The 24527-nt window shown below is 50.6% G+C and overlaps 1 protein-coding gene and 1 long non-coding RNA gene across 6 annotated transcripts in view; one reads left to right on the top strand and one right to left on the bottom strand.

Moving 5' to 3' along the window:
- Positions 1–5862, bottom strand: part of PAX6 (paired box 6) — a 29194-nt gene extending 23332 nt beyond the window's left edge. For 3 of the 5 annotated variants that reach the window (XM_024558721.3, XM_045194221.2, XM_024558725.3), the window contains exon 1: positions 5710–5862. The gene's annotated coding sequence lies outside the window, so the exon portion shown is untranslated. Of the gene's footprint in view, positions 1–299; positions 572–5709 lie in introns of all 5 variants that reach the window. The other 2 variants (XM_045194218.2, XM_053924766.1) reach the window with 2 other exon arrangements.
- Positions 3448–24527, top strand: part of LOC128780968 (uncharacterized) — a 66964-nt gene continuing 45884 nt past the window's right edge. Inside the window, exon 1 of the long non-coding RNA XR_008426906.1 lies at positions 3448–4551. This is a non-coding gene — a long non-coding RNA (uncharacterized lncRNA). The remainder of the gene's footprint in view (positions 4552–24527) is intronic.

Raw genomic sequence — 24527 nt, 5'->3', positions numbered from 1 at the left:
TGCATCACTCCCGCGGAGGCCGAAGCGAAGCCTAGGCCGAGAGGAGGCCGCCAGGCTGGAAACTCGGCGAGGCCGGGCCGCCTTCCCAGCCCAGGCCTCCGGAGCTTGCCCACTCCCCCCCCCCCCCAACCCCCCTCGCTTCCCCGACCCTTTCTTCTGTTCTTTTTCCCTTCGGAAGCCTTGGTGCGCAGCGGAGCGGAGACACAGCCGGGCTGGAGAGGCCCGAGCAAACACGCCACTTACTTTGTGTACAGAGGGTTCTTGTGAAAAGCCCTGAAGAGTCCTCACCAAACACTCACCAACTTCTCCCACGTGCCATTTGTTGACTAAGTGCGGCTGCTTTTCCAAGCGCCCGAGAGGAGGGGACGCCAGGGGGAGATGAGAGGGGAGGGGGGTGACTAATGCTGGGAGAGATTGTGTGTGTGCGTGGCGTGTGTGTGAGTCCTCGCCGGCGACGTCGGTGTGTCAGTGTGTGTCGGCGTGTGCCACAGGTTATCTGTGGTGCAGGTGTGTCGGCACCACGATTCCTTCTCCCGGGTCTTCTCTGTCCACGGAGGCAGCTCCCCTTCAACTGTTGCCAGAAAACCGGGGAGGAAAGTAAGTAAATGACTTTTCTCTTCTGACCACACACCAGAAGTCCATTTGTTGAATGCCGGACAATTAGGACACACCTCAGTACACTCCAAAGGCGCCCCTCGGAGCCGCAGTTAAGGTGACAGGAAGGGAGCGGCGGCCGAGTCCTGCGAAGAAGTCCCGAGCTCCCTCGGAGCCTGCAGGCCGTAGCCCGGGGGGAAGGGGAAGCCTGAGGATGGGGGGACACACCTCGAGACCCGGCAAAGTGCAGGGTTGGAAGAGCTCAAGCAGGGGGGCTGGCAGGAAGCCACCACCGAGGACACTTGACTCCTCTTATTAAAAGTGCTGGAAGTCAGAGCTCATCAGTAAAGTCTGCACACTCTGAACCCGCCGCGAGCAGGCGGTGCGGTCGCCGCCCGCGGGAGCTGCAGCCGCGAGGACGCCGCAGGCTGCACTGAGCTGCGGGGCCTAGTGTGGGCCTCGCATCCTCGTCCCCAGGGCGGGCCGAGTACCGGCGCGACTAAGACGCTTGGGCAGAGCTCGGGGAGAACGGAGGCAGCCCTAGCCGGGGCCAGCGTTGGGGCAGCACAGCCCGCTCGCCTCCTCGGCCCGGGAGCCGCCCTTCCTGCGGCCCAGGTGCGCTCGGCGCCAGCAGAAACCCCGGGCCAGAAGTGGAGCAGGTGGCAGCGCGCGCGCGGGCCAGCGGCCTCCTAAACCGCATTTCGTAGGACCGCGACTTTTCCGGATCCCGGGGCCAGACCCGCGAGCGCCTGCTGTCCTTTCCTCTCCCTTTTTACTTCTCAAACGAGCAGCGAAGAAGCTTGAATTCAAGTCCCCTGGGCATAAGCGAGGGGCGGGGGGAGGCCCCCAGACTCTGTCCGAACTGCAGGCAAATATCATTTTTACAACCTTTCAATTAGCGACCGAGTGGATTAGCACCTTCTTAAGCTTTGCCTCGGAAAGACGCGGCCGTAATCTTGTTGCTATTTCCCCCCTGGGCACTCGCTCTTCGAGTCGCCTGCTTCTCCCACCCTCCAGCCCCCATCTCACCTCGGAGAAAAGTTTCAACAACAAAAAATCATAAGAGGCGAGGAGCCGGGAGTGGATGCGGCTGACGTCATTGGGCGGGGGGGGGGGGGGGCTCGGGGAAGGACTCTTGGAAACCCCAGTGCACAAACAAGAAACAAAAAGGACTTAGCTGTTTCCAGTGTGTCAATATTTGGGATGGGGGGGTCAGGCCCGAGGGAGGCAGAGTTTTCAAAGTTTAAGGAGAGAGAGTTGGACAGCGCGATTTCCTGCTCTCTCTAAGCCAGTTTAAACAGGATGCGAGCGCTGTTCTACCTCGTGGGGCGCCTTGCGCCCTCTGCAAAGTACCTGCCGCGGGGGCGACGCGGCTGGCCCGGGGGGCCGGGACGGAGCTGCCGCGCCCCAGGGGCGGAGGTTTGGGCAAAACTGGGACAGCTCGCAGGTCGCCATTTTAATTGCGGCTTCCAACCCGCCCGAGACCCTCCAAGGCCGGGGTGGGAGGTGGGGGGTCGCGCCTTCGGTTTCCGTCTCGCCTTTTCCCGCCTCTCCCCAAGTCTCCTCCCCTCCTTCCTGGAGCCCGCAGTGGACAGCTCCTGGGCTGGTTCCCGCAGGGGCCGCCGGGGTCATCCCACCCGGCAGGGGGAGGCTGCTTGCGCGGAGGCTCGCCGCTCACCGGAGAGCACAGGGAGCCTCTGGCCAGTATTGGATCTTAAATGTGAGATCAGGCGGCATCTCGCCACCAGCGGTCCCAGGAATTCGCGGTTGCCTACTCCGCAGGTTTCCGGTCTTTAGGCGGCCTCTGGAGAGTCAAAGTCGCGCCCAGCTCTTGGGAGATGAGCTTTTGGTTCAGGATTTGGGAACCAAGAGTCTTCCACCCGGTGTTGCAACACCTCTGAATTCCGCTTTTCAGCGCCTAGCAGAGGCGCGGTGCTGGCGCGCCGCGAAGGGTGGAGACGAGCTTTTCTTTGAAGGAGGAAAGTCTCCGCAGACACCTGCGTCACTTTGCAGAGACTCAAAAGGCTCTCTCTTTGCTAGCCCTGGCAGGTGGGTTCCCTCGATAGCACAACGGGCAAAAGAGGTTAAATGAGCGCGAAAGGCAAAGGCGTCCACCCTTGCCGCCCAGTTCGAGTTGCCTCCTCCCCTCGAGGCCTTTCTCTCTCTCCTTTCTCCAACAACCTGCAGGTTTCCAGTTCACCCCGCAGCTTCGCAGAGCCTGGAGTGCCAGGCAAGCCGGAAAGAGTCGGGAGCAGGCCTGGTGGAGCCTCCATTCTGTGGTCAGGAGTGGCTGGGGAAAGCCTCGGAGCGCTGGCCTACCCTGGCCTGACCTGCCCCCCTACCAAATGGCAGATGGGTTAGGTCCTCTTCCATTCACATTAGGCAGCAAGCATCTCTCTTTCCCTACCCCCCCCAAATACTTTTTAAAAAACATTGTCCAACTGGGGTTCCAAAAGGAGTCCCAATCCTTTGCTTCCTGGAACTTACATGCTGCTGTCCAGATAGGGACCAGGTTTAAAACCCCTGATGTGTAGGACATTTGCAATCAGTGGCATGCTCTGATTTTTTGCCAATAGGGTTCCTGGGAAAGTTTGCTTTTCATTTTGTCACCCAGGATGGTACCCCATCTTTCCTTCCTATAACCTCCGCCTTCAACAGGCAAGAGTTCAGCTTCAAACGAAAAGCAAGCTAAAGCCACCTCAGTCCCTTCTCCCTGGAGACCCCTTCTCTAAACAGCTGCCCATTTTAATGGTCAGGGACTGACTGAGTCAGTAATTTATCCTAGAGTGGAGCAGGGAACACTCGGGCTGGGAACTGGGGGCTTTGCAGAAGGATTCGAAGCTGGGGAAGGGGGAGGGAGCAAATGTCATGGCTGGTTCGCTTGAGCAACCAGGGAACCGGAGCTAAGTGTATCCTGACGGCTCTTAAAATGACATTGATTGGGACAAGCTGTTCCCCACCCCAGTAAGAGTTAATATGTCTGTTAATCAAGGCACTGAAAAGCTCAATGCGAGTTTTATTAGCGATTGGAGAACAGAAGCGGCAATGACGGATCAAAAGCCAGGATCCCAGATATTTGTCAGCGCGGTAACAAAAAAAGAAAAGTATTTTTCAATTAGAGAATAATTCGGCGCTTTTCATCACTTCCTAACTCAGTCTCACAGATGATGACTTACAAACCTCGCTAGCAGGGAAAACCTGCCCAGGGGCAGCCCTGGGGTGAGAAGCGGGCGAGGAGCTGCGGGCTGGCTCCCTGAGTTCGGCCTGGAAGAGTTTAAGAATCCTCAGTCTGGGGCCCTGAAGTCTCCCCCGGAGAGAAGAGAGAATGGAAACTAAAACAACAAATAACACAGCCAACAGAGGCATCCATCCCTCCTGGTCAGCTCCCCACTGTTCCGGCCTGGCTCTGGCGCCGGGTGGCGTCTGGACCCGCGCGCCGCTGCCAGGAGGGCCGGAAAGTTTGCGCAGCGAGACTCTCCTTCCGTTTCTACCGCGCTGCCCCCTTCTGCCCTGGAGGGGAGTTAGGTTCCCTTCGGGTTTCCTTTCAAATTCTAAAATAAATAAATAACTGCCTGGCCCTGGGGAAATTTGAATAGTAGCTCGTTCAATAATCCAGATTATATGAGCGGGTCCAAAGGATAAAGGATCAGCCAACTGCAGGCGCCCTCGGAGGAAGGAGGGCGCGGGAGCGAGAAGGCAGCAGAGGAGGTCTCCAGCGTGCCCTGGGAGCGGGGCGAGCACTCTGGTCAGAGGTAATTATGTCACTGCGTCTTCTCGCCGTGACAGCCGAATAAACACAATCTCCAATAAACATCTCTAATGAGGGAGGAGGCCGGAGGATGGCTGGATTTGATTTATGACTAGAGGAGAAGGTCCACTTCCCACAGCGAACTGGGCAACCTGCTAGCTCCTCAGCTCCAGAGAAAGGAACTCGAGGAGGAGAGGACCCAGGTTCAGGTAAGGTGCTCTGCCCGGTGACCATTTCTCTCGTTCTCCTGCTTTCCAGGGGAGGTGGGCAGGGGATGGCCCCCTCTCGGAATTGGGCCCTGGTCCCTAGCACCCGTCACAGGTGCCTGCGACACCCATGTGCTCCAAAGATGACCCCCCAGAAGTTCTAGAGAGGGGGCGCCAGGAGCAACAGTGGGAGGGAGGGGAGAGCCTGGGCCTGACCTAGGCGCCTGCCTAACCTCCTGGCGGCGGCTGCTGTGCCCTGCCTAAGCCTGCCCTGGCGTCTCCGGCCGCCCGTGGCTGGTCTCCCGGAACTTCCGCCCCGCGGAACCACGAGTTAGTGTAAGTTCGGGGTCTTTCCTTCCTTGGCCCACTTCGGAGAAACTTCTGGCACCCGGCTTAGCTGTCCAGGGGCAGGAGAGCCGCGGGTGCTGCCCTCCCTGGCATTAAGCGTACGGGGTCCGCTGGCGCCCAGACTTCCCACCGAGGCAGCGAGCGCAGCGCCCGCGGTAACCCGAGCCCGCGTTCTAGCTCAGTGAGAATCGCTAATTATTAGGTCGTCCGAAGTGAAGCTCAAATCACACGCTGGGGGCTTTACGCGCTGCCCCGCTCCACCGATAGCATTCCTTAGTCCTCAGCTCCTTTTTGGGAAACGAGCTCCCATCTCTATGACTTTGTTTTGGTCCGACCATCTACACTTTGCAATCGCGGGAAACTTCTGCTGCACGCGCTGCAGGAGCGGGAGAGGACTTCGCGCGTGAGTGCGGGGAACTGCGATTAGGGCGAGTTGTGGGCGCAACTGCGTCGCCCCTCCTGCATTTCTCACAGTAGCAAACGGCTCCCGCAGACAGCAGCGGCAGAGCCGCGTCTCCGTCTCCCCGCCCCCCTCCCCCCACCCCAACACCCAACGGTAAGTCCACTCTGGGAACTGGAGCATTTCGCTACTTTCGTGGAAAAGCACGCTCGGCAAAGACAAGACACCCCCTCCTCCCCTGTCCAATTCCGCCTTCCGTAACTCCCCTCCATCTTTGTATTCCTCCTTTTAAAGGCAAAAATCAAGCCCCCGGGCTATTTGAGGTGGGGTTGGAATTGGGGGACACCCGTCGCGGGCAGCTGAGAGGCGGCGCGGGCCCCGAGTCGGGCCGGGGCCAGAGCCCGGGCGGTTACCTGGGAGCGGAGGGCGGGGAGGCAGGTGAGCCTGGCGGCGCCGGTTCCCACACTTCTCACCGCCGCTCGGCAGGGGAAGTGGCAGATCTGACAGCCGCCTTCTATGCGACGACCTGCCCCAGAGTTTAAATGTCAATGATAAGAAAAGAGGGTGCTCAGGCAAGCGCTAACTTTCCTTAATATCCTTGCCAGCGCGGTCCTCATTGGCTGCCGGCCCCGCGTGACGTCACGGCGGCCAGAGTTGGGCTCGGCCCCGCGCCCACGAGCCCAGGGCCGGGCTGTAGCCTCCTGCTTCCTTACCCGGAGTTTGGCCGGCTCTCAGCAATGCCATGTCCTTCCTGGGCCAGCCCGTGGCTGCCCGTGCCCAACCTGGCCCCGACCCGCCCGCCTGCCCTTAGGGCGCGCAGTCAGCCCAAGGAAACTAGCCCTCCAGAGTGCGCTCCGCCTCCCCTCTTGGAACCAGGGGTGTCCCCTACCAGCTACCTTCCCGGGTGCCCACCGTTTCCCCTCCTCCGATCCCCGAGGGAGTCACTTCAGAGGAACCCGAAGGTTGCACCGGGGTTAAAAAGGTTGCAGGAACCGTTTTTCAGGAGGAGCTCAAGGAGTGATGGGAACCCCAACCATGCCCTCAAGCCCACGAGTCACCAGCTGGGCACAGACGGAGGCCCGGAGAGCGGATGAGCGATCCCTTCTCCCAGGCTAGGCCAAAGTCCCCTCCGGGCCCGCCGGGTGCTCGTAAGGGGAGCCACGGCACCTGCGCGGGCTCCCTTCGCCTCCTTGAGCTGATAGGCTCCAGTCGCATAGAAAATATAGGTGATTTTTATGAATCATTGACTTTGGGGTTAACTGTTGTCTTTCTGGCCTAGAAGAGGAAAGTAGGAAAGTTCTAGAGTCTTAAGTCAAGATTCCCTTCCCGGGGCTGAGGGAACCACAGAAACTGGGGCGGGGTCCGCGGGACAATGGCCTGGTGGTCTGTGCTTGTTGTCCTCTCACACTCAGCGTGGACTGGGAGCTGGCCTGGTCGAGCTGGGACTAGCTATCTTGGATGGGGACTTAAAGCCCGCGTTGTCATTCCCGTGTCTCTCCCCCAAACCCTCAACAGGGGAGGGGGCTTCTCAATGTCCAATCGCTCCGTTCTCAGCCTCCACCCGGGTCTCCAACGTGGAAGTGACAGAGGCCCGGCCCGGAGGGGCAGGGTTTGCGCTGCGGGGTGGCCCGGGAGCGGAAGTGGAGGGGGGCGTGGAGTTGCCTTTAGGCAGCTCGCGGGAGGCGTAGACCTGGGCACGTGGGCGCTAAAGCTAGGAAGGAGATGCTTAGGCCGGAGGAGGGCCGCAGGGCCAGTTCCTGTTCACCTGGCTTGGGTCGGGGCAGCAAAGGGACAGCGAGCACAGATGGCGAGCGACAGGTCCAGTGGTTCCTGCTCCGGCCTCCAGCACACCTGGACAAGTGTGGGGCTTTGCAACCTTCCAGGAGGCGGCTCTAGGAAGCCAGTCCGCCCGCTCCTCTTGGCCAGGCCAGCTCCCTGCCGAACTTGATTTTCTTTCCTGGGCCCTTCGAGGCCCTGAGGGCAGGGTAGAGGTGGAGAGGAGGTTGGGAGCCTCTTGGAAAGGTCTAGGTGTGGCTCCTATTTACAAACGGTACTCACAATTCTCTCCACCCAGCTCCCTGCCACCCCAGCCACCCCCCACCCACCAACCACCAACCACCATGTCTGAGCCAGAAGACTAATGTGGTCCTGTCTCCCCTGAGTGGGCTTCACTGGGGAGTGGCACTCAGAGAGGCGTTTGTTCGGGTTTCTCCACTGCCACCAGCATTCTTCCATGACCTACTTTCTTGGCAGACACCCGAGCTCCCCTCAGGGCCAGATCCAGCTCTCAGCCCCAGACGTCCCGAGATCTCCCCAGCTCCACGGTCTGCTTTAGAGTTTGGACTGCGCCTAGGCCCGGGGCCTGAGCAGGCCTCCTTAGTTCCCCAGGTTGTGTCAGCGGCTAGCTCACCACCCACCCTCTTTGTCCGGAAGGGAGGCCGCGGGCAAGGCTGTTCCGGGCTCGTTCGGAGTCCAGACCATTAAGACTGCGCGGATCCCTGCAACGCGGCAGGGTGCTCGAGAGAGACGCTGGAAACGCCACGGTCCCGGCCTTCTTATCTGCCTGTCAATAACGGGCGCGCTCGAGCGACACGGGAGCGCCGGACGGTGGAGGCGAGGCCGGGCCAGGCCCTTCTGCGCTCCCGGCCAACGCACGAGCCGCTCTCCATTTGTCCTGGGCACAGAAGGCAGGGCGGGAGGAGGCTCGCGCCGGGTGGGCAGTGGGGAGGGCAAGTTTCGCCGCTGCCTGAAGCTTGGTCCCGGGGTGGCTCTTGACCCCGGAACCTTCCACCGGCCTTGGGGGCGGCCCGGCCCGCCCCCTCGTAGTGACAGCCCTCGAGGCCTGGCCTGGCCCTGCCTGGGCATGGGCAGACTGTCCAGGCCGCTAGAGAGCGCCGCGGGCGGCCCTGGGGCGTCATCGACGACATGAAACCCGGGATTCGGAGTGCAATCTGTAGGTGGGGGCAAAGGGCCAGACACAGGAATTCTGTGACACCCAGGGCGGTTCCAAAAGAGCAGCAATGAGCGAACTCGGCAGCCGCCAGGTCTGCAGGGCCGCCCAGGTCAGCCCCGGGCCTAAGACTGGCCGGAAGCCCAGAGCTTCCTCAATAGCCCGGAGAGGCGAGGCGGGGAGTGTGGAAGGGGGTGAGGGTCCTGAGGTGGAAGTAAGGGTGGAGGAGGGAAAGCAGAGGAATGGTTAGAGAGCGAGGCTGGCTTGGAAGGAGAGAGAGACACAGGAAGGTAGATCCAGTCTCGACTTGAACTGTAGCTGAGATCTGCTGTTCTTGTCCAGGGTATATTCATTCTCTTTCCCTCCCTCCCCTCCCCTGTATATTAGGCAAATAAAGCCGCTTCGATTGGAAGCCCCTCAAGCAGGATCTGTGCCTTAGGGTGACTTAGTATTTGTCTTGACAATGGCCATTGCGTCTGGCAACAATCGAAAAGCAAAAATGGATTTTTCCACTCCAGTATTTAATTTCATTTTACTAAGTCTGAATAATAATGCACCCTGTTCACTTCTGTATTTAGAATGATTGTTCCTGGGTGGGCGCTAATTTATAAAAGGGTTTAATAAAACTTTTTCATATAAAAATTAATAAAAGGAGAGGGGAAAGCCCCTGACTAGTTGAGAAAAAAACAAAAAAAAAACGTTGTGTGTCATTTCAAATGGAGGAATGTTTTGTAATCTGAGCATCAGAAGGAAAATATTTAGTGAGAGTAATATTTGCCATCTCTTCCCTGAGGTCTAAAAGATCTCATAATGCTAGGACTATATGCAGCACTGTGGTTTCTCTGTTCCTCGATTATTTTCCTGCTCTCATTCAAAGAAATACTTAGTTTATTCTCTCTTCTATCCATGCTAGCCCAACATAAAATTTTCTTAGACGTTTGGGAAAATCTGCGAATCCTTCCAGTTTGCTTTCTCACTAAGAAAATCTCAATCACAACCAATTTGAGGAAACTCTGCTTTTCCTTTCCTTCTAAACATTTTCACGTTAAGTCAGTCAGTCAGTTTGTGGCACCATGTTTGATTTCTTTCTCTCCCTTGTCTGGTGGAGACTGAGACATTAGCTGAACTCCCTGGGGGTGATTGGATGCAATGCGCGGAAAGTAGACAGGCACGTCCTGGATGTTAGAAATCCACTTTTTCTCAACGTGACAAGGCCGCCTTCGATCTGCAATTGTATTTGAATGGGTAATGAGCGGAAAGATCTCTCATCATTAAGCCTGCCTCTACTTTAGCAAAATAACGAGAACCTCATTTGCACACAAATGCACATAAAACCGGGATTCCCCACAACTCTTTCTTTAATAAAAAGGGGTGGCTGTATAATTTAAACTGGAAGTGAGAAGGCAGAGAGAGAGAGAGAGGTAGGGGGGTTTAAAGACATCTCTTCCCTTCCCCCCAAAGGTCCATGTGATCTAGTTGACTTTTTTTTTTTACTTTAAATCTTAAATAAGATGTGAGTTGTAACAAGAGGATTGGCACTTACTCTGTGACCCTTATAATTGGATTAAATATAGACTGAGACGTACAAAAACATACCAAGATTGACACCTGCCAACTGGACTTCCTTATGATTGATTGTGATGCTTCGTGCTGGCAACAATAATGAAATAAATTGTATGGATAAAACAGCACATTTGTCATTTCCATGCCATGAGTGAGGAAGTCAATGAGTTAGGCAAGCTGTTAGCTGACAGGCGCAAGCAAAAGGCAAGCTAAAGAGATAAATAAGGATTCCAGGCATTGACAGGACAAATTATAACTTGTCACAACCTTTTTAAATTCAGAAGTTTTCAATTTATATATATATATATATTGCTGTTACATATAAGATAAGGGGGCACTGATCTAAACAGGCAAGATGCGTAGGGATCCCCCCGCTACCCCCAGAGACAAGGGGACAAGGGTTTGGGCGCCCAGGCCTCGCCCGGCTGTGTTGGAGAGTGAGCTCCTGAGGTCACCCGCCTGCCACGTGTGCCCAGCCAGTCTTCCAGCAGCTCAACGAGGTGGGTGAGGGTGTATTAGGCTAAGAGGTGGCTCCTTCTTTTGATCGAACCAACAAACAAGTCATGGTTCTGGTACCCTTCACAGAAGCAGAGCTCCCAGCCTAAGGGAGAGCCTGTTCAAGGCCTGCACCCAGGTCTGCATGGCTTTCTCTGCCTCCCTACGTCACCATGTAAGGAGTAAGAGCCGGAGGGTGCAGGCCACCCATTCAGGCTCCAAAATCAAGCCCTCAGGAGGGTATCCGAGTTTCTGGATTCTGGGCCTGGGCCTAGGCCACTGAACCCTGGTGCGGTTTGAGGATGCTCCAGGCTAGGGATTCCTCTATTGCCGGGCCCAGCACCATCCAGGAGGAGGCCACAAAACCAGCTCTTTTTGTGCCACCCAGGAAGAGGGGCTGCTTTTCACTATTCATTCCCTTCACTTTTGCACACAACTTCTGGGGCTCTTTGTTGGCCCACGGATGGGGACAAGCTCACTGCTGGTCCCTGAGTGACCAGAGGCCATTCAAATAAGGTTAGTGAGGCTTTAGAAGGAGCAAAGCCCCAGAATTGCCTGGCGGGGCTATAAGTTAGGGGCTGCCATGGATTTTCAATGGAGTCTAAGGTCTGTGGATGGAGACTAATGTGGGTAAAGTCTGACATGAGTTTGACAAGTGTGCAGGGAGTGTCAGCTCCTTAACTGTTTCCACCTCCGGGTAGGCTGACTTGTTAGTTTTAAACCTTACCCCACCCCAAGCTAGAACCTGGACTTTGCGGTATCTCTCGGTTTTCCCGACCTTTTTCTATTTCTGCACCGAAGTCCCGACCTTTCGCCAAACCAGCTGGAACTTCGGAAAGTTAGAGATGGGAAGTGAGCGTCTGTACGTCTGAGGCTACTGGGCCAGAAGTGTGGCCTGCGCGGGAGAGTAGGGTACAGGACAGGGCTTCGTCTTAGACCAGCTGGGGAGCAAGAGGTCGCTGGAAGCGGGTCAGGTCCCGTTCCAGGCGGGCCGAGGAGGCTGGGGCCTGAGAGGGCGCCCCGCTTCTCCCGGATGCCTCGGTCCGCCTGCTTTCTGCGCTCCGCTCCTGCCCGAGCCTCGCTGTGGCGTGTCCGGAGCCCGCGCCCTTGAATAGGTCCTCTTGGGGTAGAAAGACCCCAGCCTCGCTGTCGAGGACACAACCTGTCACCACCAGCACTCTCATAAAAAGCGTGTCGACCCCAAGCTCTAGCGTCCTAACTTCCAGTTTCCTGCCACCAAATTAAACACCGCGAAGCTCCGAATCTGTCCAAAGACGGAGCTCGAGAAGTGGAGGTCGGGGAAACGGGAGGTTAAAAAAAAAAAAGAAAGAAAAGAAAGAAAAGAAAAAACCCAAAAAGCAAGTTACATGGAATTAGTAGGAAGCAGCCGCATTCCCCAGCGACCGCAGCCATTAACATTATAATCTCAAACGCCATTTTTTCTGTAACACTATTGTTAGTAAATCAACTCCTCAGGTCCTCTGAGACGCTGACCCCTGGCAATTCAGTGCAAGTGTAATTATCTCCCCGAATCTTGGACAGATTTAAGAGATTACATTTCAACTAAATCTATATCAATGCTAATTCCCTCCCCACCCCCAGCCTGCAGGTGCTAGGCACGGGAAATGGCGTCAGGCCCCAGCAGAACGCTTCACAAAGAGGAGAGGGCTTGCGGCGTCCAGGGCCAAAAGAAATGAAACCCCACATAAAATTGCACCTTTTTTTTTTTTTTTTTTTTGCTACAAAACCTGGTTCTTATATAGCAAAGTTAAACAAAGCAGCTATGCTAAATTAGCGTTACATAAAGGCGAGTTTAATGCTCGGTTACAGTCAACTGATGTATCTCTGATGGCTAATTGTCTATCAAAATTAAAGAGAAAAGAACAAATGATTCGTTATAAGAAGGTGTTAAAAGCTTCAACAAAAGAACATTTCACAAATATAATATCCGTAGCTCTAGGATTACCCGCAGGGTTCAGGCCTCGGCCCTGCGCAGCTATGAAAAGTGGGGTGCGGGGTGCTATTTTCCTGGCAAGAGCTCATTTCCTCCCAAATGAGTATAATAAAAACCCAAGAGGCGATATTAGTGTAAAGATCGGGATTAGTCCTAATCGGAGCGATGGACGTAAGGCTTCAAAGTCGACCCCTACTTTCCCTGCTCTGGCTAGGGGCGGAGGGCGCTTTGCCGTCCCCCGAGGACACCACATCCAACTGGCCACTGCCTCACGTTCAGGGACAAGAGGGAGCAAACAGGGCTAGGGGGAGTTTCAACAAAGGAGAGCCGACTCTGCTGGTCCTGGCTTTTCCCTGAGTTCTCCCCGCTTGAAGAAGACGGTCCCGCGCTGTCTCAGGGATCTTGGAGGCTCGGGCACCGTCCAGCACGTGCCTTCTTGACGCACCGAGCTGGCCTCCGGGGGCGCAGGCTGGTGCAGCCAGCCCACCCTCCTAGGCTGGGGAGGACGCAGAATATAATACGTCGGTCCCCTTCCCCACGGCGACACCAGATCTAGAGCTCCAGGCATATTGGTTGTTCAAAGTTAATTAAAGCCGAAAGCAACCAAAATGAGCGCGCCAGGCACACGGCGGCAATTTCGGACTCGCGTAGCCGGCCCACAGCGCTGGAGAAGCGGCGCGGGCTCGCTCACTCCGCCGGAGTCTCTGTAAGAGAATGAGGCTGGGGAATAAAAGCCGAAACCAAATCAGGCAGCAAGAGCAACAAACCGTCTGGAAAATGGACCCACGGAGCAGCAAGAATGTACTTTTTAAAAAAAATCTATGACAACTTGTGTCTGAAAGAAAGTGTATTGAAGATAATTGAAGTGATTACAATTCATTGCTGCCTGACTTTGAATGTGAACAGTCACATAATGACATCCCCGCCGAACAACAACAGTTTAATTTTCATTATCCGACTTCGGGATATTCGCGCCAGCCGCCCGGGCAAGGCGGCGCTAATGCTGAAATCTTGGCTCCTGCCTGCATTATTCATTTCGGGGATGTGAGGGTGGGACAGGGTTGGTTCCCTCTCCCCCCCCCCCCAAAAAAAAACTTGTTCTGAAAAATCCCAGGGACCAGTGGACACCGAGGAGCCGACAGCCGATACAGTCGTCGTCAAGGGGCCACTTTGCCCGACGGGGCTACGAGCGAGGGCGTTCTCTGACTGGCGCGAGACAGGTCCCCCAGCTCCTACCCTCGCCCCACCCTGTCTAGGGAGAGCCTTGGCTGGGGCCCGGTCGCCAGGCTGCCTGCCCTCTCAAGAGACAGCTGCCCTTCCCTCTTCCTTCCCCCTCTTCCAACCCTCGCAAACTTTCCGCTCCTGAGCTCTCGGGCTTGCGTGCAGGGCAGGGGGCCCCCTTCCAGATTTGGAAGTTGCTTGGGCCTTGAACTTGCACCAGCCTCCCCCACGTCCAGCCCATACCTCTGAGACCCCAGGGAAAGAGCGCGTGGATGACCGCGGTCTCTGCACCGCGGGGTCGCTGGAGCTCACCTTGGGGCTCCGGCCAGAGGGAGAGGAGGTGGGCCCCGGGTCCGGGCCTCTGCGGTGAGAAAGCGCCGCCGGGGCCCGCCGGCCCTCCCCAGGCGCGGGGTCCAGGGGACAGACCTTGCGCCCCTCTCCTCGAAACTACCGCCTTGGCGGGGGGGTGGGAGGAAGACCATCTGGTAATTGTCTTTCTTTAGATCTTCCCTTAATTATGCTTTTAATTAAAGATGGTTCAAGGCACCGGACCACATGAAGGGCAGTAATTACAAATTACATTACAAACCCGACAGATGTAGCGGGATCTGCTGGGAAAAAGGTACCGGAATAAAAATTTGACTAAACTTTGGGATAAATTAATCGGCGGCTTGGAGAGCAGAAGCACAGTTCTGATTATGTGGGCTCCGGCCAGGATTTAAGTTTTGTGTCATGATTGTTTTCATATTTCTTTGACGTCTATTGATTTGGAGGCAGCTGCAAGCCTTTGTCACAGGAGAGAAGAGCAGTCACAATATATTAGCTTGATGGCATAACTCGAACCGGAGAGGCGAAGGGAGCCGGAGTGACGGGGGCGCACGTGACCCTGCCCCGGGCCTGGCAGCCCAACCCTCACACTAACTTGTTCTAACAGGAATAATGGAGTGTTACTATTAATCCTTGGTCAGAAGGTGCTTTTCTGTCTAGAACTCGGGCGGAGGGAGCAGGGCAGTGGCGGCCGGGCAGGTCCAGGTGTCTCCGCGCCCCTCCACGCCGGTCGGCCTCGGTGGTGGCTTCAGGCCCCCATTCTCTGGACTCCCAGCTTTGCGCACACGTCGAGGGTCGCCGGGATGGGAGACGTTCCGCGGGGCCCAGGCCTGGCCCGGAGGGGCCAGGCTAAGCCCCCAATCCGGTCTCTGTTGGGGGCTTCCCGCAGGTTTGGGGGACCCCGGGCGGTGAAAGCGGTCTTCAGGAGGGTACTCCGCTGTCCGAGGGCCTGCGGCAGGCTCCGAGAGTGCAGCAGCGAGACGCAGACTGCGAAAACAGAAGGGAGGGAGCTGAGCCATTTCCTTCACTAATCGTCACCCCCGCCTGCTCCTTCCTCCTCCTCACGCCAACCCCCACCCCGTCCTCGCCGCCGCCCAGGCTCGAACTCGCTTTTACGCTAGATTCTGACTCACTTGGAGCCAGTGGCTGCATTTTATGGGAAAAATACACGTGCCCATCACTCACCCGTCTATTTACGGCTAGGGTGCAGAGCCTGGATAATTAAACACGCCCACTTACAGCTTTCTGTTACCCACATCCTTTCACATATTGATACAACCCTAAGTTTGACCCAAAATTCTCCTAAAGCACCTTGCCTTAGACGAACGTTCACCGGGAAGGTGTGTTATCCACCCCTGATCTAAACCAAGAGAATAGGACTATTGTTGCAGAAGATCCAGCGGCCTGACACCTTTTCTGGCTGCCTGGGGAAGGAAAGTGTTTCTTTTGATTCTTCCTCTCACTATGTTACTCTTTTCCTTGGCGTTACAGTTTCTGAGAGGAATGTAAATATTTTGACTAGTTCTCTGCAGGGGCCTTTTAAACACCAGGCACAATCATCTGTGGAATACTGTAGTTTTTAGTTTCGAAACTTGGGTGTGAGAGCCGGTCTTGCTGAGGAAACCCATAGAATTTACCTCGACCTCTCACCCCCCTATTTATATAATGAAATTAAGTATTCTCCAGTGATTGTCCAAATTTTAAGGACTTTTTCCTGTCACTGCTCCTTTCCACTTTTTTTTCCAGGGAAGGAAAATCAATCTAACAGACCTTTGATGGGTTTGTGACAAGATCAAATTTCACCATGCCTCACTCTTACCTCTTCTCTGCTTCCTGCTGTGGGCGCAGTACATGAAGTGTGCACACGTAGAAATAATATTGGAAAACATTAAAACCCGGTTGAGCTCTTCTGTGTATTTGAGGTAGGGATTTCTTCTTCTTCTTCTTCTTCTTTTTTTTTTTCTGTTTTAGTATCTGATACAAAGCAGATATGTTCAGAGTGCAACGCTCAGAGAAACTAAAATAAGAAGGAAATAGCACTAATATTTCCCTAGTTTCTGTATATAATATAAATAACAAGATGACTTTCTACCTAAAATGGAGCAAACATTGCCAGGAGGCATGGCACATCAATGAATGTGTTTTTCAAAAAATATATTCCAAGCATTCCCTAATATTGATGTACCTATTATTTTATAGTCTGAAAATACTTCTAAACACAAATATGGTATAAAAACATTGATTTCAACTCTGTTTTTGTTGTTAAACTAGTAACATCTTACTCTTGACTTTAAAACGCTTGCGCTCTTCCTGTCGCTTGTGTCCACCTCAGGGCCTGGGTGTTCTAGGAACACCCCTTAGCACGCGCTCATTCTCTGTCCCGGTCTGCGATAGTGTGATGAGTATGTTACACACAGCATTTGGGGCATCCTTAAGCCTTTTTAAAAAATCACATGCTCTACATGGGTGACAAGTGAGGTTGATTTTTTGTTTTGTTTACAGAAAACTCATTTTAATGAAACACAGCATGATACCAAGAATTTTATAGTCCTATACAAGGCTGACAAAAATGTGTGAGAGTAGAAAAAAAGAAAATGTTGTTAGAATTGCTTATGTTGTACTACTGTTTATGGTTTTTTTGGGGGGGCATCAGGAATCTGAGTTTCTCAGTTAATATTATTCTGTTATCTCGGTCTAAGTTTCTTTTAGAATACTCATCCATGTTCTGTCTTCCTATAACTTGTGTGTGCACTATGAATTTCTGCAATATAAAGTATTGCTTAAAAGAGTAAATAATGGTTACGTTATGTCTAATTGTCCCTTACAGTCTGCTCCAAAATCTTTTTTACAAATCCCATTGCAGCTATTTCCCCTCAATTCCTGATGAAAGTGAATGGCAAATGCCGTTCAATTTGGAGGAACTCAAGCACAGAGAATATAAAGAGTTTGTTTAAAGCCTCCCTCAAATCTATTTTTGGACTCGGAAGCAGAACTAGGCTGGAGGCAACATCAGTACACATCTCTGTCTCCATGTGAGGGTACTTGGAGCAGGTGGCTTTGGAGGTTCATTTTGGAAACAGAAGACCTGCATGGAAGTATGTGTTCCTGAGCGGCAGACAGGCTAGGGTGGACCCCAGGAGGAATGAAGCAACTCAGGCTCTCACCTGCCTCTGAGTTGCAGGCAAGGACGAGTATCCTCTCATTTGCTCGCCTGCATTACTTTTTCTGTATTTGGCAGCTGAACCAGAGAGCAGCCTGCAACATTTTGCCTTTGGGGACTTCCCACAGCTTTGCCACATTCCCTGGTGAAACTCCGAATGCTGGAATCGATGGGGGGATTACAGAGAGCCACAAACATCATTCTCCCTCTGATCCATCTGGGACTGATGTTGTATTGATAACAACCTTTCTTTTACTTGTCGGTTTTAGACCATTCAAATGAGAACAAATGATAGGAATTTAGTAGTGGAGGGGTGGGGGGATAAAGTAGGGGCAATTAGAATAGGCTTTTGGATTGAAAGGATTGGTTTCTATTCCAAAATTATGGGACCAAGTACAAAATTAAACACTTTTATTTCTCATTTATCCCTCTCATTTCTTTCAGAGCAATTTCTTCTCTCTTTTGGTTATTAAAGTGCATTTGGATTGAGGCATTGACATGTTTATTTACCAATAAATCTTACATTGTCCCAGGCCAAGACAGCGCTCAGTTGCTTGAATTTTGTAGCTTCAGTTTGCTTGGCTCTCCTATGTGAGGTAATAAGGAAGCCCATTTGCATTAGATAATAAGAATCAGGGACAAGACAGGCACAGTGCTGATTAAACAAGGGCTCATATTCCACTTTGAGAGCTCTCTGATAACCAGAGCCACAATCACATCCGTAGGTCAAGCAAAAATCTGAAGATAAAATCAATGTCAGTTTTCTGTCTGGGTGACAGAGACCCACCAGAATCATATCCAATAAACCTCACTGTCATCGATGGATTCAGTTACGCTGTGGGTCAGTTCATGCCTCCAGCTTCATGATGATGTTTATAGCATCCCTCACTTTGACACAGATTTGCACAGAACAATATGCTAACAATTATAGCTGTCCAGCAATTGAATGGGTTCCTTTGTAAGGTAAGGAGAGTGGAGACATTGAAAGCGTTCAAGTGGGATCTGGGGGTACAGTGAAGGCTAAATCTGCATGAACATGTGGCTGGAAAAATTGACCTACTCCCTAAACTCCTGCTCAGGGCTAGCTATATCAGAATCCTTCTGGGAACATTTATTTACCTATTGGTTAATATATTAAATAATTTTAAACTGATGACTTTTTGAATATGATTATATACTCATGTGGTTCAGAATTTTAAAGATTCAAGAAAATAATTCATGAACATTCTCCTTCCAACCCTGTCACCTAGCCAGCCATTTCTAAACCAGTGTAAGCAACCAATATCACTAGTTTCTTATATATAGGGGAGCTTAAAGAATCCTAAGGCCTACTTAATGAGAATTTTTGGAGACAACAGCCTTGTAATTTGTGTTTTTAAAAGGTTTCAGATACTTCTGTTGAGTTGGGTACCATACTCTTAATTGACTTCTGGATTCCCTTAAATACTGAGATTCTATGGAAACCTATAGTGTAATAGCATTCATTCCATACATACTGATAATATATGTAAAGTACTTTCGATTTCAGTGTACTCTGTCATTCTCCTTGCAACCCTGTGAAATGAGTAATATTTTCCTGATCTGTCCCCATTTCAGGGGGTAAGTGAGTCTCAGACTCTAAATGACTTGACCAGGTTATCTCAGCCAGTAAATGGCAGAGAGAGGTAGCATCATTTAAGGCCACCCCAGGACCTACTCACTTTTATTGTGAGGCCCTACTGCGCATCATATCAAATAATAAAATGTACCCATATTTCAATGTAATTATTTGCTATAAATGTTTTTGAAAGACTTTTGAATTTTGTTAGAAATAGCTTATTCATTATGTTTTTATGATCTAAAAATTATTAAATTTATATATAACAGATTATTTAAAGTACAGCTGGCATGTTGAGAAAATGTTAACATTTTTATTTATGTAAGCATTTATTAATGCTGATATTTTCGGTTTTTATATTTTGAAGCTAATAATTTTTTGGAAGGAGGCAGAATTCAAACATGTTTTTAAAATTTTTTGTTTGTTTGTTTGTTTTAGAGAGAGGGAAAGGACGGGAGAGAAACATCGATGTGAAAGAGAAACGTCTATCAGTTACCTCTTGTACACACCCCATCTGGGGACCAGACCTGCAACATAGGTACATAGCCAGCAACCTTTTGCTTTGTGGGACGATGCCCAACCAACTGAGTCACGCTGGTCAGAGATCAAACATCTTTTTAAGCCCTTGAAAAACATACATTTTAGGTGCTATACCTGTATTAATCAGGATCAGCCTAAGCATCTGTAAGCATTCAGTGGGTTGAAGAAGATAGAAGTTTATTCCTCTTTCACCTGACAGCCTGAGGTGTGCTGTTTCAGGGCAGCAGACAGCTCTGCTTTCTGTGATTAGTCAGACATCCAGGATCCTCTGTCTCCTAGGCCAGCGATTTTCAGCCTTTTTCATCTCGTGGCACATGTGAACTAATTACTAAAATTCTGCAGCACACCAAAAAATGTATTTTTTACTGATCTGACAAAAGATGTATAATTTTGATTCATTCACACTGGATGGCTATTGTTGTGTTGGCTGTTTTTTTAATTTGAAAGGAGGTCAGTGCTCTTGACTAAATAGTCAGGTATTGCATTATTAATTTTTTTATGATTGTATTTTATAGATTATGCTATTACAGTTGTCCCACTTTTCCCTGCTTTGTCCCCTTCTACCCAGTACCCCCTGTCCCCTCAGGCAATCCCCCCACCATTGTTCATGTCTGTGGGTCATGTGTATAAGTTCTTTGGCTACTCCATTTCCTATACTGTATTTTACACCCCCATGGCTATTCTGTAACTACCTATTTGTACTTCTTAATCCTCTCACTCCTTCACCCATTCTCCTATACCCCACTCCCATCTGGCAACCATCAAATTGATCTCCATATCCATGATTCTGTCTCTGTTATTCTTGTTTGCTTAGTTTGTTTTTTAGATTTAATTGCTGACAGGTACGTATTTACTGCCATTTTATTGCTCATAGTTTTGATCTTCTTTTCTTATATAAGTCCCTTTAAAATTTCATGTAATAATGGTTTGGTAAGGATGGTTTGGTTTGGTGGTTTGGTTTTTATCTGCCCTCCTACTGTAAAAAATAGCTTTACTGGGTAGAGCAATTTTAGCTGTAGGTCCCTACTTTTTATGACTTTGAATATTTCTTACCAGTCCTTTCTAGCCTGCAAAGTTTCTTTTGAGAAATGAGCTGACAGTCTTATGGGAATGCCCCTGTAGGTAACTAACTGCTTTTCTCTTTCTGCTTTTAAGATTCTCTCTTTATCTTTAACATTTGGCATTTTAATTATGATGTGTCTTGGAGTAGGCCTCTTTGAATCCATCTTGTTTGGGACTCTCTGGGTTTCCTGGACTTCCATGTCTATTTCCTTCACCAAATTAGGGCAATTTTCCTTCATTATTTTTTCAAGTAGATTTCCAATTCCTTGCTCTTTCTCTTCTCCTTTTTGCGCCCGTATGATGTAAATGTTGGGATGCTTGAAGTTTCCCAGAAGCTGCTTATACTATTCCTGGTTTTTTGGATTCTTTTTTCTTCTTGTTGGTGTAATTGGTTGTTTTTTGCTTCCTTATGTTCCAAATCACTGATTTGATTCATGGTTTTATTCACACTACTGTTGTTTCCCTGTAAATTGTTCTTTATTTCAATTAGAGTATTCTTCATTTCTGACTGGATCTTTTTTATGCTGTTGAGGTCTTCACCAAGTTCCTTGAGCATCCTTATAAACAGTGTTTTGAACTCTGCACCTGAGAGATTGCTTATCTCTATTTTGTTTAGTTCTTTTTCTAGAGTTTTGATCCATTCTTTCATTTGGCCTTTTTTTTTTGGTCTCTTCATGTTGGCAGCCTCCCTGTATTTGTTTCTATGTATTAGATAGAGCTACTATGTCTCCCTGTTTTGGTAGCATGGCCTAATGTAGTAGGTGTCTTGTAGGGCCCAGTGGCACAGCTTCTCCTATCACCCAAGCTGGGTACTCGAGGTACACCCTTCTTGTGGGCTGAATACACCCTCCTCTTGTAGTGGAGCCTTGGTTGCTGTTGTCAGATCAATGGGAGGGATTTACCCAGGCCAACCAGCTGCAAGGACTGGCTGTGACCACTGACCACCAACCTCTGCCCTCTGTGGAGGATCAGCTATGCAGGGGCAGGGTGGTGGTGCTCTGATGTGGTCTGTAGTGATCTACTGTGAGTGTAGGCCCTGGGGTTTCCCAGGTGGTGCAGGCCAAGGTCAGTCCCCACTTGTGTTTTGCCCAGGGTCACCCTGCCTAGCTGTAGAGCAATGAGATAGCTGCTAATTGTGCTGGGTTTGGAGATTCCCAGGGGAAGTCAAGCTGTGAATCTAGGCTGGCTGCTGCTAGTGCCAGGCCTAGGCTATTTAGTAAGAGGTATTGGGCCTGGAGGCTCACTGAGGCCAGCAGTTTTTTGTTTGAAAGAATTTAGGAAGTTGTGAAGCATGAGCCAAGACCAGTCATTCCTGTGGAAAAGCTACTGTTAATAGGTATAAGTTGGGTGGGATGGAGCCTCAGGGGGTCTTTAGGGTGGGGCAAGGAGTGTAAGCCAGGTTGATGGAGTCTCAGATATAGCACCTACCTGCCAGCTCTGTGGCTCTGCCTGCTTTTCTGACTGGGAGAAAGCTATCTCCCAGCTCTCACCTTGATGCCAGCCACTTCAGTTCCTCCCTGTAAGGCACTGCTGCCTTTCAAGCTGCTACCCCGGTGCTGGAACTCAGAGGGAGTGAGTTTGAGCAGGTGAGTGTTTGGGTTTTTTTTAAGAGGAACTGCTTGGGGCTTAAGAAGTTTCTTCCACCAACTCAATCCCTGCTGGGTTTTGCAGCTAGAGGTTATGGGAACTTATCTTCCTGGCACTTGTACCATGGGCTAGGGGATCTGTCATGGAGCTGAGATTCCTTGCTCCCAGGATATCCCCCCTGAATTTTTATCCACCACATATGTATGTAGCATATATGTAGCCTGTTCCACATCTGTGCCCTTCCTACCAGTGTGGAGGGATGCGGTTTCTTTAATTCCATAGTTACCAGACTTCCACTGAACTCGATTTCTGCCGATTCTGAGCGATGGTTGTTCATAATTTAATTGTTACTTTGATGTGATTGTGTGAGGAGGTGACACATGTTTACCTATGCTGCCATCTTAGGTATGGCAGGTTTTAAAACGTATTGCAGCACCCCAGTGTGCATACCATGGCACGCAGGTTGAAAATCGCTGTCCTAGGTCATTGCCTATGTCTACATGGCTCACAGGCTCTTCAGGCTGTGGTGCATGGCCAATGAAAAGAGAATGCAGGAGGCATGCCCATGATCTTTAGGTCTACCTTGGAAGTCGCACACATCCCTTCTTTTTTGCATTCCTTTATCCAAATTTCATCACATGTTCACAGCAAACTTCAAGTAGAATGGGAAATGCATCAATCTAAATGCAATGGAAGAGAAAGATAATAGATTGTGGTTAACAACCAACTGTATCCACAACAATGTACAATGCAGACAGAAGACTTATAATAATCCAGGTAACAGGTAGTGATTGTAGCCATGGAATTTATAAGAAGTGATTGGATTCTGGATGTATTTATTTTTCTAATGGATTTGATACAGTCGTGAGAAAAAGAGGAGCCCAGATTTTGGCCTGAGAGGCTGGAAAAATGAATTGACCATTTATAGAGATGAAGAAAATGGGGGTGGGAGAGATTTATGGAGAAAAAGATAGAATTTGATACTGGGTATACTGAGTTTCAGATGCCTACTAGACACCCAAGTGGAAATGGCAAATAAGGGTTGGATATATGAGTCTGGAGTTCAGGGCACCTGTCCAGGCTGGTGAACTGGGGAAACGTTAACAAAGAGATAATTTTTTAAAACTATGAGACTGAATGAAATCAGCAAGGGAGTCAGTAGAGGCAGAGAATTGATCTGAGGATCAAGGTCTGGGGCATGTCGATGTATAGAGGTCTGGGAGTTGAGAAACCAGGGAATAAAGGAGATAAGCAGAGCAGCCAGCAAAGCAAGAGGAGAACCAAGAGTGAATGGTACCCAGGATTCCAGTGGAGTGTTTTAGGAAAGAGAAAGTGATCAACTGGTGACCCACAATAGCATCAAATGCTGTAAATGGGTCAGGTTGAGTAAGGACTGAGGGTTGACTGTTGGATTTATCAATAGGGAGGTGATCGAGGACCTGGTCATGAACTGCTGGGTAAGTGAATAGTAGGAATAGTCTTGTTGGAGTAAGACTGAATGAAGCACAGTGAAAAGAGAGAAATTTGAGGCAGTTCAAGAGCATTACTGTGTTTTTTGTTGTAAAGAAAGGCAGGAAAATGACACGGATAGAGGTGAAATTTGTCCTTAGAGATGGGAGAAAATGCTCTGCGGTGTGGCTCAGTTGATTGTGCATCACCCTGCAAAGAGGAAGTTTGCCAGTTCAATTCCTGGTCAGGGCACATGCTTGGGTTTTGGGTTCTGTCCCCTGTTGGGGTGCTTATGAGAGGCAACCGATCCATGTTTCTCCCTCGCATGATGTTTCTCTCTCTCTCTTCCCCTCTCTCTAAAAATAAATAAATAAAATCTTTAAAAACAAGATGAAAAAAATAATCAACTTATATGGATTTTGATGGGAAATCTTGCGCTAGAGAAGGAAAACAATGGCGATGCAGAGGAGAGGAAGGGTATTATCTTATCAGCGTCTGTGAGAAGGCAAAAAGAACCAGGATACAGTGCAGAAGTGGAGGTGCTGGTGTAGTTGGCAGCATGGACAGTCTGTTCACAGTAATGGGTGAAATCAGAGATGATGGCTCAGTTGCAGTGGGCGGATGTGGTGGAGATGGAACGTGTTCTTTTCTGATTTTCTCAGTGAAACAATGAGTCAGGTCATCATCTTAGAGTGCGGATGGAAGAGGCGCTGTGGGTTTGAGGTTAGGAGAAGAAATTATGAAAGTTACCCAGAGAACAGGTGAGTGAAATGGTTGGAGACCTGTACAGAGTTTTTGGGCACCTCTGGAGGCCCAGTCAGCCTCATCAGTGTATGCTTTCACTAGGCATAGTCAGCCTAGGTGCAGAGTGGGCAGAGAGCTGGATTTTGCCAGGGCTGGGCTTTTGCAAGGACAGTATGATGAAGGGAGAGAGGGGGCCAAGGGACTTACTTCATGTGTGCAAGGGAGTGATTCCACGAAATCTAAACTGGATAGGAAAGGAAATGAAGATCTAAGGGGGTGAAGGCCAGTGAAGAGGTGGCAGTATTAAATAATTTTAGATCTTAGTGAGTCAATGAATTATGGAAGTGGTGGAAAGGGATGGAAAGACAGGAAGTGGTGGTTGGAGAGTGGGATGAACTAGAAATGGTGGAGCGGTAAAGTTAATGTCAGCATCTTGAGTATAATAAAGGGAGTGAGTGGCTGGAGCAGAAGGGGTCAAGGAAGTGAAAGCCTGGGACACCAGAAGGTTCATGTGTATTGACATTCCCAAGACTGGGGTGGGATCAGTGCTGGAGAAAGGGATGGTGAGATAGGAGCTAAAGT

This window comes from Desmodus rotundus, chromosome 5 (genome assembly GCF_022682495.2).
Source record: "Desmodus rotundus isolate HL8 chromosome 5, HLdesRot8A.1, whole genome shotgun sequence".
NCBI lineage: Eukaryota > Metazoa > Chordata > Mammalia > Chiroptera > Phyllostomidae > Desmodus > Desmodus rotundus.
Note: the sequence above shows the minus strand (reverse complement) of the source record. Positions and strands in the feature narration are given on the sequence as shown.